Source organism: Camelus ferus, chromosome X (genome assembly GCF_009834535.1).
Source record: "Camelus ferus isolate YT-003-E chromosome X, BCGSAC_Cfer_1.0, whole genome shotgun sequence".
Classification (NCBI taxonomy): Eukaryota; Metazoa; Chordata; class Mammalia; order Artiodactyla; family Camelidae; genus Camelus; species Camelus ferus.
Genome location: NC_045732.1, coordinates 5,454,973 through 5,470,543, shown reverse-complemented (window position 1 = coordinate 5,470,543; position 15,571 = coordinate 5,454,973). Strand labels below are relative to the sequence as shown.

Genomic DNA, 15,571 nt, shown 5'->3' with positions numbered 1-15,571 from the left:
AGAAGAGGCATGCTCCTCCATTCTCAGTTCTAGGCACAACAAGACGTGAAAAATGGAAGGAAACAAAAGTTTTGCTGAGTACTTATTATATACGACATATCTTACATTTATTATATCATTTATTCCTCTCAAAAAAATTTGTGGAATTATGGAGAGGCTGTGGAGAAAGGGGAACCCTCCTACATTGCTGGTGTGAATGCAGTTTGGTACAGCCACTGTGGAAAACAGTGTGGAGATTCCTCAAAAGACTAGGAATAGACTTACTGTATGACCCAGGAATCCCACTCCTGGGCTTATATCCAGAAGGAACCCTACTTCAGGATGACACCTGCACCCCAATGTTCATAGCAGCAATATTTACAATAGCCAAGACATGGAAACAGCCTAAATGTCCATCAACAGGTGACTGGATAAAGAAGAGGTGGTATATTTATACAATGGAATACTACTCAGCCATAAAAACCGACAACATAATGCCATTTGCAGCAACATGGATGCTCCTGGAGAATGTCATTCTAAGTGAAGTAAGCCAGAAAGAGAAAGCAGAATACCATATGAGATCGCTCATATGTGGAATCTAAAAAGCAAAAACAAAAACAAACAAAGCATAAATACAAAACAAAGCATAAATACAGGACAGAAATAGACTCATAGACAGAGAATACAGACTTGTGGTTGCCAAGGGGGCGGAGAGTGGGAAGGGATAGACGGGATTTCAAAATTGTAGAATAGATAAACAAGATTATAGTGTATAGCACAGGGAAATATATACAAGATCTTATGGTAGCTCACAGAGAAAACATGTGACAATGAATATATATATGTCCATGTATGACTGAAAAAATGTGCTTTACACTGGAATTTGACACAACACTGTAAAATGATTATAAATCAATAAAAATGTTTAAAAAATTTGTGCAATTAGAATTATTCCCTGTTCACAAAATGAGGACACTGAAGCTGAAAAAATTAAGCAATTTCCCTCAAAGTCACATAATTAGTAAGTGACAGAGCTGAGATTCAGAGTTTCATTAGCTGTCCACCTAAAAAGACATGAGAGGAGCTACTCAAGAATTCACCATCTCCTTTGGTCCCCTAAAACCATACAGTCTAGGCACTCTCACTAGCCTTGGACAAAAATGGGTTCTCCCACTAGATTACAAGCTCCATGAGGTCAAGAACCATGTCTGTTATATTCAGTTTTCTATAAAGTTGTTAATTTATTCTTCTTAATTGTTTTTAGCAGTTCTTTATAGATTAGAGAGATTTCCCCCTTTTTATGTAACAAATTCCCCCTTTGTATGTAACTGCAAATATTTTCCCTAGTTTATCATTTGTCTTTTGATTTTACTTCTAGCATTTTATGTCTTTGTTTCTTGTTTGTGTCTTCTACCAAGCTCCATGAGGTCAGTGATTTTTATCTTATTCACAACTGTATTCCTAGTGCCTTGCTTATAGCAAGTGTTCAATAAATATTTGCTAATGAAAAATAATTGTTGTACAGGCCTGAAAATGAGGTGACATGCAAATACTAAATGCCTTGACTTTCTCTTGACCCTGGTTCCTGATGACCTGGGACCCAGAATTAATCAACATTGAACATTGGAAATAGCTGTAGACCCCATAGTCAGGAGACCTGCATTCCAGGTCCAGGCATGCCATGGCTTTGTAATATGACCTTGGAAAATTCCCTTCTTTGCTCTTCTTTATAAATGTGGTGGGATATATGGTCTTTAAGAGCCCCTTCTCCCATTTATAAGTTTGTCAAATGGTCTGGGTGATAGAGACAAGATAGCAAAGATAATACAACTGAGCAGGACCCTGCGCTTCTGGGATTCATGTCCTAATGAGAGAAAAAGGCACTCGCCAAACAATCTCACAATAAAAATGTGTTATGTAGGGTTGATATAGGGTATTACGAGAGAAAATAATAATAAATCTAATCTTGTATAAGAGTTTAGGTGAATCTGTCTTCCAAACTGTCTAAAACTGAGACCTGTAGGGTGATCCAGACTGAGTAAAGTTCTCTTGGCTTTGGTTATATATATATATAACCAAAATATATATATATAAATTATATCATATTTATTTATATTATGTATTTTTAATGTGGAGCCAGCTTAAGTTAGAAAAGTTAGAAAGTTAGAAAACCCCCATCCCAGGGCTCTCTATGTGCCTAGACACATCTTAACCCCGACTCCCCACTGCAGAACCTGCTGCATACCTACATCTCTGCAAGATAAAAAAAATCTTCCCTTGAACAAAACTAACTGCCCCAGGAAATTGCCCATAGACCATCTCACAATACCCTAGGTGGACAGGTCTCACATCCTGCCCTTATCAGAGTCATAAATCTTATTATTCACAGTAGCCCCTGACAGATCTTACAAGTAATCAGGTACTTGTGCTCAAATTGATCATGCAGCCCCTACTCCTTGTGTGCACAGCCCCCTCTCCCCAGTAAAAGACCCTGCATGCCCACCCTCGGTGCTCACATAGGCACCTCTCCTCTGTGTGGACCACTATTGCCTATAGCAGCATAACAATTAAACCTTTCCTTGTTCTTAAACTTTCCTTGGCCTCTGGTAAATTTTTTTACCAACCCACATCACCAGCCTGCCATGTTGTGTTCCATAAGAGTTTATTTATGATTATATAATATTCGTTGATGTATATAATTTATAACATTATTATAAACATTATATTACATTAAACACACACATATATACATATAAATCCTAACCTAACATGTGTGAAAAAAGTTTTCTAAACTGTAAAATGTTACTATGAATGTGAGAGATGACATTTTTCTTGTGACTGGGGATTTCTTTGGACCTGTTTTGGACTTCATGGGTAGCCTTCACTACAGGATTCTTTGAGGCTGAACTTGAGCCTGAACCTGAGTCTCCCTGAAACTTATAGGAGGATCTGCTGCTGCCATTAGTAGTGTGAAGCGAATGCCATCTGTCACTGACAAGCAAAGACGAGTTTTGAAGCCTGCGATTGTCTCTAACTACATTTTAGGCTCACTTTTCTGACCTACTGATGCTATCAGACATCCTGGAAAACTGTCTGGCTTATATCAATGCTTGACAAAGGAAATGGGATGAGGGGTGCTTTGTGGGCTTCTCTGGACAGCTTGACCCTATCCAGGAGATGGTCAGCCCTTGGGCATGGTGGCATGGATTCCCAGAATCTACAGGTTTTCCCATATTCTCATAATCTATTAAGCATAAACAATAGGAAGAAAGAAGGGTGGCATCTGGACACTCCAGCACACTGTGTTGATAAGACTAGAGAAACAGAAGAAGTGGGGAAGGGAGCCAACAGTTGCCTAATGGCTGATATGTCTCAGGTACTATGCTGGATGTTTTATGCACATTCTCTCATGTAATCTTAATAAGCATTCTAAGAGGTAGGAATTGTTCTCCCCCTTTCCACAGATGAGAAAAATGAAGTTCAGAGTGCTCAAATGATTTACTTCAAGTCACTCAGTTAGCAGCTGACTGACCTGAAGATCAAACCAACTTTCCTACTCTCTTCTATACCACTTGCCACTTGGAAGAATCATTTTAGTAACTTGCACTGCCTCCAGGCTGGACCATACCAGTTTTATTGCAAAACAGAGGGAAAATTGTTTATAAATTTGGAAGGATTGCAAATATAGAGATTCTCTCACTTCTCTTGCTGTGAGCTATGCTCCTCTGGCAGGAAGTTGATCTCCCATCTCATCTGAACCATGTCTATTGTGGTTTAAGTCAACTTCCTCTCCCCTTATCCTACTTCTCCTCTAAACATTTCTTCCCTGAGTTGCAAGCTGCAGCCTTTAACTTCTGGTGCCTTTTTTGACCCTCCCACTTTGACCCCTAAGCCAGACAAGGGAGTTTCAGAACTGAAATTAAGGCCACTTTCACCTCATCTGCTTCCACTACTCCACTGGCTCTGCTCTCACAAAGCTCATCAACCCAATGGCCTCCTCTCAGATGTCATCCTATTTGGTCCTTCATATGTTGATCACACCAACTTAAAAAAAAAAAAAAAAAAAACTCTTTCCAATGCCCACACCATCATTCTTCAGTTCACTCAAAGTTCTTTAAAAAGTAGTCTCTAAAGGATTCTCATTGTTTAATCACCTAATCCACAATAACTTAATTTTTCATTTGTTTTCTATCCCCATTTCTGCACTGACCCTGCTATCTGGTGTCACCAAATTACCATGAACTCCTAACCAACAAAGCCAAAGCCTCTCTCCTAGCTCTTATCCCCCTCAATGTCTCTGCAGAAGATGACTCTGTCAGCCATTCCTTCTTTCTCAAAGTCCTGTTATTTAGAAGATATCCTCTCTTTTCAGTATGAATTCTACCATCAGAGTCACACAAGCATGGTTCAGGTGAGATGTAAAGATCAACTTCTGCCAGAAGATCATAGCTTGTGGCAGGGACTCTTTTTCACTTGTTTCCCTAGTACTTAATGCAGCACCTGATCCAGAGTAGTGTTCTGTGAGAATAGCTGAATTTGTTTAATTGCACTCCTCTGATTTGCCTATCTTCTTGACACTATCTTTGGTTTTCTTCATGGACTCCTCTTTTCTTTTCCTGCTCCTTATTACACATTAGTGTTTTCCTGAGTTCTGTATCTTTCTCTGTGTATATGTATGTGTGTTTGCAGCTTACTCACTCTCTATCTCCCCTTCTTCCACAATAGTAGATTCAACTGAATATTGAGCATATCTCCTTGAATGCCTAAGTCCTCATGTCCCTCACTCTATATCTCAAAAAAGCCTTCTCACCACCTTAAAGGAAATCCATATCTCCATGGAGGGAATCCAAGATATAAAGATCAGTCATCTTTGACCATAATTATATACTTTTATTAATATGCTGTAACACTTACTTCTTTGTAACATGTTATTTTATGCCCCCTGCCTTTCTCACATTATAGCTGGAATTCCCTCAAGGACAAGGGTTTCTTGGATAATTTCTGTATCCTCAGATTGGAACACAGAGTAAGTTATTGTTTAGGAAACATTTGCTGAATGAATGAACGGTAATGACATCAGCTCCCAGAGTGCTTGCATTAAGGGAGATGATAATATTGTTCTTAATGATTAAGATGAAAATTTTAAAAATATATACATGAATATGATGTTTATTTTCAGTCAATGATATAATTCTCCTTAAAGTTTGGTATTTATTGCCAAGATGGCCTTTTAACAACATGGTTCTAATGGTGCTATTCCACTACTTAAAAAGGATCAGTAGCTCCCCATTTTCTGAAGCTAAAAGTTGAAAATTCATCAACCAGATTATCAGGACCCTTACTTGTCCACAACTTATATCTTCACCCTATTCACACATTCCATATCCTGACTGGAACACCTCGTAAACTTTAGTAGTACACTTATTACCTTTCCGTATGCCTCTCTGTGGACCTGGAAAGTTTCCTGGTCCCCTTACATCTATCCTTCCAGGAGACATTGTGTTTGATCTTCAGGCTCAGTTCAATTATCACCTCCTCTGGGAAACCACTCCTGGTTCCCCTAGACAAAGTCTCCTGTATTTTCTACGTACTTCCATTATGGCCTAATCACATTGCATTTTGGTTTACATGGCTAGAAAGTGAGATCTACCAGGCAGGGACCTTGACTTACTTGTTTTTGATTCCCAGAGCCTAGAGTCAGTTTCAGCATTAAGCAGACTTGCTGTAAATTCTTGTTAAATCTGATTCAAATTCCTATTGAAATATCCTTTCCATACATGTATAGTCTCCAACTCCAGTCCTAATCTCTTCATATGGTAGGGGAATCTCTTTTTATAGGCTCCATACCTAGTACACAGTAGGATCTTAGTAAATGATTTAGAATCAGAATCCGGCTGGAGGTGAAAATAAGATGGCACAGACACTAGGGTTTCTTCCAAACCTCTACTTTCTTCCCATGGACATACTGGTACAAAATTTGAAAAGAAATAAACACAGTCTCAATCAGAGTTATATTCCTATCACCTTAGGTAAGGAAGAGGAGGAAACAAAAATCTGAGAGAAAGGGAAAAACGATGGGAGGTGAAGGGAGGGGGCTGGATAGAGGAAATATGTTACCTAAAAAAAGGAGAAAAATTGTGAATAAATAGACTCCTGTCCCTTGGGCAGTTACTAGAAAAGTAACCAGGTTCAATTGATTTAATGACTTCTTTTCTGAGAGTTTGCAGAACTCTTGATCCTTAGTTAGAGGCTGGGAGAGATTATGTAATGCAGACATAGGACAGTGTAGGACAAGAGCTTAGGTAGAAGAAAGTTATGACCTAGGCCTAGATCCTGGCTTTGCCATTGACCCACTTGGGAAAGTTTCTTACCCTCTTTGGGCTTCATTGTCCCCATCTGCAAAATAAATAGATTGGCTCCTTAACATTACATAGTGAGATAGAAATGCTTTCTAAGGATATGGGCTTACTTAAGCAGAGAGCTCTTATCTTGGGGCACAGGGTTCAGTTTTACATGATCTCCAAACTCTATTTTTGAGAAGACACTTGGAATGAACCTGATCATCTTCAATGAACTGACTCATGCAAACCAAACTCACAGGAAGCAGATGTAATATGGAGGGTTTTTTGTTTATTTGTTTTTAATTTCAGAGCAAATACAACCCCTACACAGCTGGGAATGCTCATGTTGGCTGAACAGCAATTTCTCATTTGCTTCTAAAAATCTATTCTGGAAGCCAAATTAATCAGGAAGTTGCTTGATGAGAACAGACTGGACAAAGGAGATTAGATGAACTTAAAGAATTCTTCCTTCCCCCAAACCTCCTCAACTAAGATGGGGTGAAAAAATGGATCAGGGGCACCTATTTCTTTTGTCTGTCCCTCAGATACTACAATGGATACAATGGCCACTTTCAGCTCTTAGTGCTGTTTCTTCCAGTGTTCATGCAGAATACCCACCCACCCTTCTGCATTATTTCTGAAGATAAGTTAATCTTGTTGATGAGCTTCTAGAAATTCTTTAAAATTCAGTCAGACCTCCTGAGATTCCACTTTAATTAGATTTATGACTTCTGTGAGGCCCTGTTTTTTTCTACTTTGATTAGTGAGAGCTTCTATCTACTTAAGGACTTCTCCAGATGGCTAGTCTGAGATGTCATCCAGTAGAGGTGCTTTGGGTAGAGGGAGAGGAGAAGGAGGGTCTCACTTTGCCCTCACTCCTATGTACAAAGGGCTTTGCTATCTCCCATGACAGAAATTGGAGTGGGTTCAAGAGACTCTTGAAGATTCAGGGGATTTGCAGATACACTTTATTTCTGTTGAAGTTACTGATTTGAGAAGCTTGTTAACTAAAGTTTTGCACTGTTATCGAGGTGAAATATTATTTCACAGGGAACACCTTAGGCCCCAGTGAAATTGCTTTCATAGTGAGGCAGGATTGGTGAGGGTACTAGTCAAAGAAAAGAGGTTATTCTCCCCTTATTTCCTCTGCTCTCCTCTCCTCTCCTCTACTTTCCTTTTTTCCTCTACTCATTCCTCTCTCACCTTCTCTCCCTTATTTTTCTCTCCTCCTCTCCTTTACCTTCTTCTATTGTCTTCCTCCAATTGGGATAGATATTAGGACCAATACTAAAATAAACCTGAGCCTGAGCCTGAGGTTATAACTGTATGTAGCACTTTGAGTTGTAGAGAAAAGGAGAAGAAGAAAGAAGAAGAAGGAGGAGGAGTAGGAGGAGGAGGAGAAGGAGGAGAGGGAGAAGGAGAAGGAAGAGGAAGAGAAGGAGAAAGAAGAGAAGGAGGAAGAGACGAAGGAAAGGAGAAGAAAAGACAGCTATAGAAAGCAAATGAAAATGGATTTGAAACTTTTACAAAGTCTCCTCCCATGAAAGCACAAAAATTTGGGACTTTATATCTAAACTCCTTACAAGGCCTCTGTCCTGACCAGCATAAGTCTTATCTACCAAAAACACTGTGCTGCAGTTTCTACTCTTCCTGGAAATATCTGCTGCTAAGAAAAGCTTTGATGATATCCAGAAGCAAAACCATACTGTCAAAGGGCTCACAGAAGACTTCCTCCCTCTGCATCCAAGATGGAATCCCTCTCATGCACATCTTCTTCCTGGTCAGTGTTAAGAGTCTTGTGTGTCCATTTCATTTTTTTTTTTTACATTTTTATTGAGTTATAGTCATTTTACAACATTGTGTCAAATTCCAGTGTAGAGCACAATTTTTCAGTTATACATGAACATACATATAGTCAACAGATGACTGGATAAAGAAGATGTGGTATATTTATACAATGGAATACTATTCAGCCATAAAAATGACAACATAACGCCATTTGCAGCAACATGGATGTCCCTGGAGGATGTCATTCTAAGTGAAGTAAGCCATTTCTTTTTTAGTTCAGATAAGACTCAACTCTACCCTAGTTGACCAAGCCTAGAGTTGAAGAGGGATGTGCCTATCCATCAGACAACCTGAGGCAAAAGTGCTTTATCTCCCAGGGCTTCAGCTTTCTAACAGGAAGATGGGGTTATGGACTAGTTAATCTCTCCAAGCTATAAGAGCCCTCAGGGACTAAATATCTTCACTTCCTTGTTATACAGATGGGAAGCTAAGACTGGATGAAATACAAACATTCATGTGGGAAAGGGATTAGTTTGTGCCTGGCCCATAGTAGATACTCAGTAAATGCCAGTTACTTTCTGCACCATTTAAAGAACTTTTAGCTGGAAAGAGTCTAATAGCAAAAGGATTCTTAAGGTTGCATCCAGTGCCATTCCTGCATACTACACTGCCTCCAGATAGCTGTCTATCCTAGTCAGCAAGGCTGTATACACCTCTGGCTCTTTCTTATCTCCAGGCCTTTGAACTTCCTTTCAACCCATGGCTGACTCCTTCTCATCCTTTAGGTCTTGGCTTAAAATATTCTCTTCATGGAATGACATCCCCTCCAACCAAAGCCAAAGTAGCTCTCCTTACCCCTTTTCTCTCACAGACTCAAAACCCTAGTGATTTCCTTCATAGTACCTTCTACCATTTGGAATAATTTATTTTTGGTCAATTTACATGTTTATTGTTGGTTATTTCCCTGGTTTTGGAAACTGTATTTTGTGACTATGAGCTCTGTGAGATAAACAGAATCTGTGTTTCATTCACTGATGTATTAGCTAGTGCTTAGCATGGTACCTGGAACATGGTAGGAGGAATCAAATAATATTTAGTGAGTAAATGACTGATGTCCCTGACACAACATAAGTCAGGATGAGAGAAGTTGACATTACTGGAGTCAATGTTATGCTTAGGCTTAAATGAAGAAGTTAAAGGCATTGAAAGACCAAAAAGCTATTAAGTTGGGTAGACACGAGGCTCCAGCAAGAGCAGAGTTCAAGCTCTTGGCATGGAGGGACCATTAGGTGAGTGTAGTTGAGCAGTTGAGTAGGCAAAAAGGCTGTTTTAGGGCCCACTTCTTTGGGTCTCCAACATCCTCAAGTTTAAAACAAAGGTCATAATCTTTGCCCTGCCTTAATTACAGGGCTATTGTCAGATCTGATATAATAATAGATGCGAAGGAGGAAAGTAGAATGGGGCGGGAACTTATGTGTGGGTGGCTTATCTGCCACCACCCCTAGCCCAGGCTTGGCCTGAGGTGGCCCCAGTAACCGCCTCCTCAGCGGTTACTCACTGCAGAGTCATTGTGAAAGGGAAGTCCCAACAACAAGTCTGGACTTCTAGCCCATACCTCTTCAGTTGCTCAAGAACGAATGACAGTTGGCTTTTGCATCAGCCCCTCTGTACCATTCTTCCTCCACCCCACCCTCATACTACCTCCCCAAAGCCTATGTGTGGCAATTTCCAAGCTGGCATTTCCCCACCACCATGGCAATATTCTGGTTTCTCAGAGTCTCAGAGACCCTGGTATGGGGACCTCAGGTTATAGGAATGGGAGGAACCAGATACTCTGAATACCTCAACAAGATACCTGGTCTGTTTGGGAACATGTCTGTCAGGCCATCCTGCTTTCCCCTCAACTGCTTATACTTTTTGAAATTTAGGTTAATGTGACATCTTGGATTGATCTTCGTAGGGCCCAGCATTAGTAATTCAGCTTAGATCAGATCAGATCCCATAACTGGTAAACAGGTCAAGAGCCTAGGTTTAGCTATACCTAGCTCTGTCTCATTCCCATATTATCATCTTAATCACAGAAATCATGTTGATCATGTTAGAGGGTGGAAAGGGGAAGACACACATCCTTGGCAATGCCCTTTTCATACTTTTTCATTTATTAATTTAACAAACACATAAGTACTTATTCTAAGTCAGGCCCCTATCTAGTGGGCAAAACAGCCAAATAAACAGACTGTTCCAATTAGACCAAAGTGCTCATCACTATGATATATTCCAGTATAATATGTAATATGGCATGTATAAACTACAGTGGCAAAACAGGAGTAATCAACTTTCTGGAGAGGACAGGAGCAGTTTCACAGAGATTTTAGAATGCTACTTGAAGGGTAAGTAAGAGGATTACAGGCAGTTTACATATAGAGTGGGAAGAAGGTCATCATAGGCATTCTGGAAGAGTATCCTAAAACATCATGTGCAGACATGTATACATATGAAAAAAGGCAGGTAATTTTGAGTGACTAAAATTATGGTTTGAGCAAAAAATTTATATTGAGGAGTGTCAGAAGATGAAACTGAATAGATGTGTAGGTCCACACCACTAAGGACCTACAATGTGATGCTGAGTTAAGAATTTGGTCCCCAAACAATGGAAAGTTGTTGAAGGGAATACTAGAATACATTTAGTACTTCTCCAAAGTATATTTTCTGAACCCAGATTCAAATAAACATGTGCATGTAGTTCTGGGAGCAATAGGACCAAACTTTTAGACCTGAAGCTATTCTGGGAAATCTGAAATCTATATCCACTGTGATTACCAATGCCCAAAGATAGAACTATTCATTGTTGGATTAAATATCTGTAAATATGGGCCAAATTTTTATTCTGTATATTTGTTTCCAGAAAGTCAAGAGCATAAACTTTCTCATAGGATCAAATGTTAGCCAAAAAGGAGAGAAGAAACTGTTCAGTGGGGGGAAAAAAAAGATTCTGCTAGCAAGAGGACAATTCAGGATTGCCAAGAAACCCTGAAATTCTAGGCCTAGGGGTGAAGGAATTGGAACCTGAAGGGAAGAGGTGCAGATATTACATGGCAATCAATATCTTGACCCCTCTCATTCCACATCCTTCTCAAAAATATCTTAGGTCTCTTTATGCAGCTGTCCTCTATTTAAAATAAAAAGGAGGACTAGATTCAGTCCAAGCTCTGAGGAGCAGAGTATAGTGTTGTGGGATGAGTTGTTTCTTTCCAAAATTCATATTTTGAAAGCCCAGTACCTCAGAATGTGATTGTGTTTGGATATAGGGCCTTTAAATAGGTGATGAAGTTAAAATGTGGTCATTGGGATGGGCCCTAATCTTACTGGTATCCTCATAAGAGGAGGAAATTTGGACACACAAAGAGACACCAGAAATGGTACGTACATGGAGGAAGGACCATGTGAGGACACAGTGAAAAGGTGGCTATCTGCAAGCCAGGAGAGAGGCCTCAGGAGAAATCAAACCTGCTGCCACCTTAATCTTAAAGTTCTAGCCTCCAGAACTGTAAGAAAATAGAGTTTTGTTTTTAAGCTACCCAATCTGTGCTATTTGTTATGGCAACCCTAGAAAATGAATATAAGCAGAGACCAATTTTTTAATCCACTGTCCATTCATGTCCCTCTCATGGCATCATGAATCCCTGACAAAGGGAGGTCTTCTTAATAGTCTGATAAAATCTCTCTCCTCCTCTTCAACTACTATGACTAGGTTATCTCATGGGCAGCAATGCCTAACCAATGAGGCCAGTTTCCTGTGTCTTCTACTTGAGGTCTGGACCAGGTGCCAAGTGATTTTGTCACTGGCATATTTTGTTCCCTGTGTGGCTACCCAGAAATGGTCAGAAACAAAATAGCTCTGGCAGGAATAGCATAGGTGGGAGGTCCCACTAACTTTTAGGTAAGGGCAAATGGAAAGGCAAAAAATCCCTGCATTTGTAGTCAAAGGAGTTTTCCTGTGTTCAGATCTACACATAACTAGTTGTGTAACTCTTAAACAAAACTCTTAGTCTCTCTAAACCTTGGCTTTCTCATCAATTAACAGGTGACAATCTTTATCTCACTTGGCCCTTATAGTGACTAAATGAAATAATATGTAAGAGATGATTATTATAAATCGTGGAGGAGTTGAACCCTGTATAACTAGCATGAAGATGTACCAAACCTCATAAGGAGCACACCCTTCATTCAATCCCATCTCTTCTACTTGCTCATGAAGAGACAAAGTTAGACCAAATTCAATTCTGTTTGGAAAATGACCCAAACATAATCAACTAGAAACCTATGACCTCAGCCTTTTGCAGAAAGAGTTGAACCTGAAAAAAGAATTTGGACCCATATTATTGATGTGATGGGAATTGAATGTGTCCCAAGTCTCGATCAGGGGACCAGGTGACATCCCATGTCCAATGCTTAAGAAGACATACCAAGAGTGGAATTTGGTATACAGAAAACTGTAACCTATTCAATTATGTTGTAATATGGCTGAAGTTACCATTATGTTGTCACAACAGAGAGGAAGTTTGAGGGGGGTAATCTCTATGGAGGCTGGAGAAAGAGAAGACAAAAACCAAAGAATGTGTTAATGTGGCATTGACACTATACAAAGAGAAGGGCCACCGAGGAGATGTGGCTTAGAAGCAGCATGTGTTAATACAGCTTTGAGATTTTGGTGGACAGTGACCTCAGTATATGTTAGTTGTGAAATGTGGTAGTTAAAAGCTAAAGCCATCTTTGGCTGCATTGACAAAAATGCAGCATCCAGAAAGAGGGAGGTGACAGTCCCGGTCTACTTAGCATTGATCAGACTGCAGAATGTTTTCCCTTATAGGTACCACATTCTGAGAGGAAAAATGACAAAATGGGACAGCCTCAGCCCTCACATTTCCCTAGAGTAACTATGGGTTCAAACCTCACCCTGGAGCAGCCCTAACCTCCAAGCTCACCACAGCCCAGCTCTGCTCACAACCTAGCCTCAAGCCATATGATGAAGCTCTCCTCAGCCAAAGAGCCATGAGTCCTGGAGAATCTGAAGTCTTATATTCTTCTGCCTCTTCAGCTGTAGGGCCTTAAAATTATAAGTCAATTCAAGTAAAGGCCATTCTATTCTATTTTAAAGTAATATCTATCTCCCCCATTTAACTGATCATAATTTTTATGAGGGCAGGAATTATCTCTCTTTTGCTCAGCATTATATATTCTGGAGTTTGGAAGATAGAAGGCATTCAAAAAATAGATGAATAAAAGAATCAACAGATGCTAAGCAAAGCCCACTTGTCTGTTAACATTTAAAACTCTAGCACAAGCTAATATTGTGCAAAATTATTTAGTGGCATTTCATTGATAAACCTCTAATGTGACTCAAAAAAGACAAACCAAAATGGAATAATCGACAAAGGATTTTAACAGGCATTTCACAGAAATGGAAAAGCAAATTGTTGTTAAATATATGAAAAGATATTTCATGTGAAAACATGAAACTGGGCAACTTCATTACTGATCAGGGAAATACAAATTAAAACAATAATAAAGGATTATTTATGATCAGCAAAAATTTAAAGTTTGATTATTTCAAGTTTGGAAAAGTTATTGAAAATAGGTAGTCTCAAACAGTGCTCATGGGGGTCTAAATTGGTACAATCATTAAATTGGTACAGCCATTTTGGAGGCAATTTTTCAGCATGTACTAAATGTTATCATACGCATTCAAATGATATAATTTGCTTTAAAATAATCCAGTGTGTATGGGGAGGTGGCGTACAGATGAAACAAAGTTGGCTATGTGTTGATAATTGTTGAAGCTGAGTGTTATGTATCCCATGGTATACTAATTTCTTTCCTTGTATCAATCCTAAAGGAACATTTCTACACATGTGCACAAGGAGGCATGCCAAGGATATTTATTTCAGTGCTGTTTGTAATAGTGAAAAATTGGGAATAACTTAAACTTACATCAATAAGAACATAGTTGAATAAACAATGGTGCATCTATACTGCCTGATTCCATGTATTAGCTAAATAAAATGACTTATGTCTATATATCCAAGTCATGTTTTGAGTGAGAAAAGCAAATTGGAGGCTAATTTATACAATGTAATACAATTTATATAGAAAATAAACACCATGTATATCACCCAAAATAATGTCATATACAAAGTATAATATATATATATATATATATATATATATATATATATATATATATATATATATATCTTTGAGAACCACCTGTATAATATACATTATGACAATAGTGGTTATTTCTGAGGAGTGGAGGGGACCAGAGCTAGTGTAGAGGTGGGACTGGTGGTTAAAGAACACATTAATCATATCTGTAAATATTATGTATTTTAATTTTTACAAGAAGAACATATTAAAATATTATTTGAGTACCTAAAAACAACTTTTTAAAGATCCAAAAATAAAATATGTAATAACCTGGAAAGAGGTTTGTGTTAAATTCCTAAGTGAAAAGAAATAGTTTACAACATAATCGCATTACAAGGATAAATATACACACAAAAAATGTCTGAAAGGAAGTACCATAAAATTTTTATAAGGTTATCTTTGGGTGGTAGTTGTGTAGGTAGTTTTAGTTCACTTTTTGTGTGTATTTGCTTATGTGTACTTTTTGCATTTTTCTATGATAAATATATAATATTTATATAATAAAAAGCAATAGCAAGCTAAAAATAAAGTATGATAGTCACTGAATTTACCTATATAAAGAAACAGCCTCCATTACAACAAAACAAAACAAGTCAGTGAACCTGGCTTGGAAAAGGAAAAGCCCAGATGGAAATCTTTAGGTAGAAGGGCCTCTGTCTCTTTGCCACTCAAAGTTCCCATCAACAAACACTGAAACACTGAGCAGTTTGTTTTGTGTCAGGCCCTGTTTTAGGGCATGGGAGTGGGGGTGGGAGTGGAAAGACTCCTCCTCTAAGGTTGAATTTGTATGTGACGTTCCTTCACTGTACTTCTCACTGCTACTACCTTGCCCAGACACACATCCTCTCTCCTCCAATCCCCACCATTATAGAACATACAAACATAAAAAATTTACTTCCAATATACCCACTTAAGGTTCTAAATTCCTTCTGAAAAGCAACAAAGGAGCCCCAATTCTTCTGAAGAGCTAATTCCAGCTTTCAATGGGCTATTCTAACCTTGGCTGCATTCTTTCTCTTCCAGCTCATTGTCCCCTAGCTCTAAGAACCAGTTGATTTTCCTTATCTCCCATTGGTGTTTTTCTAGCCCACTCCCAAGCAAGAATATACACACAAACCTCCCTTTTTGTAAAATATTTTTCTTTTTCCTTGCTATTATAAAAGTAAAACATGCTCAGAATAGAAAACTTCAAAAGTATAGAGAACAAAACTTATGTAAAGGAAAAAAAATCCATAATTCTACAATCGAGGCAATCA

At 38.7% G+C, this 15,571-nt stretch overlaps 1 non-coding gene across 1 annotated transcript in view; it reads left to right on the top strand.

Annotated features, from left to right (window-relative positions):
* Positions 1 to 13,424, top strand: part of LOC102507238 — a 17,259-nt gene extending 3,835 nt beyond the window's left edge. Inside the window, exons 2-3 of the transcript XR_004318093.1 lie at positions 6,129 to 6,134; positions 13,412 to 13,424. This is a non-coding gene — a transcript (uncharacterized LOC102507238). The remainder of the gene's footprint in view (positions 1 to 6,128; positions 6,135 to 13,411) is intronic.
* The last annotated feature ends 2,147 nt before the right edge of the window (positions 13,425 to 15,571 follow it).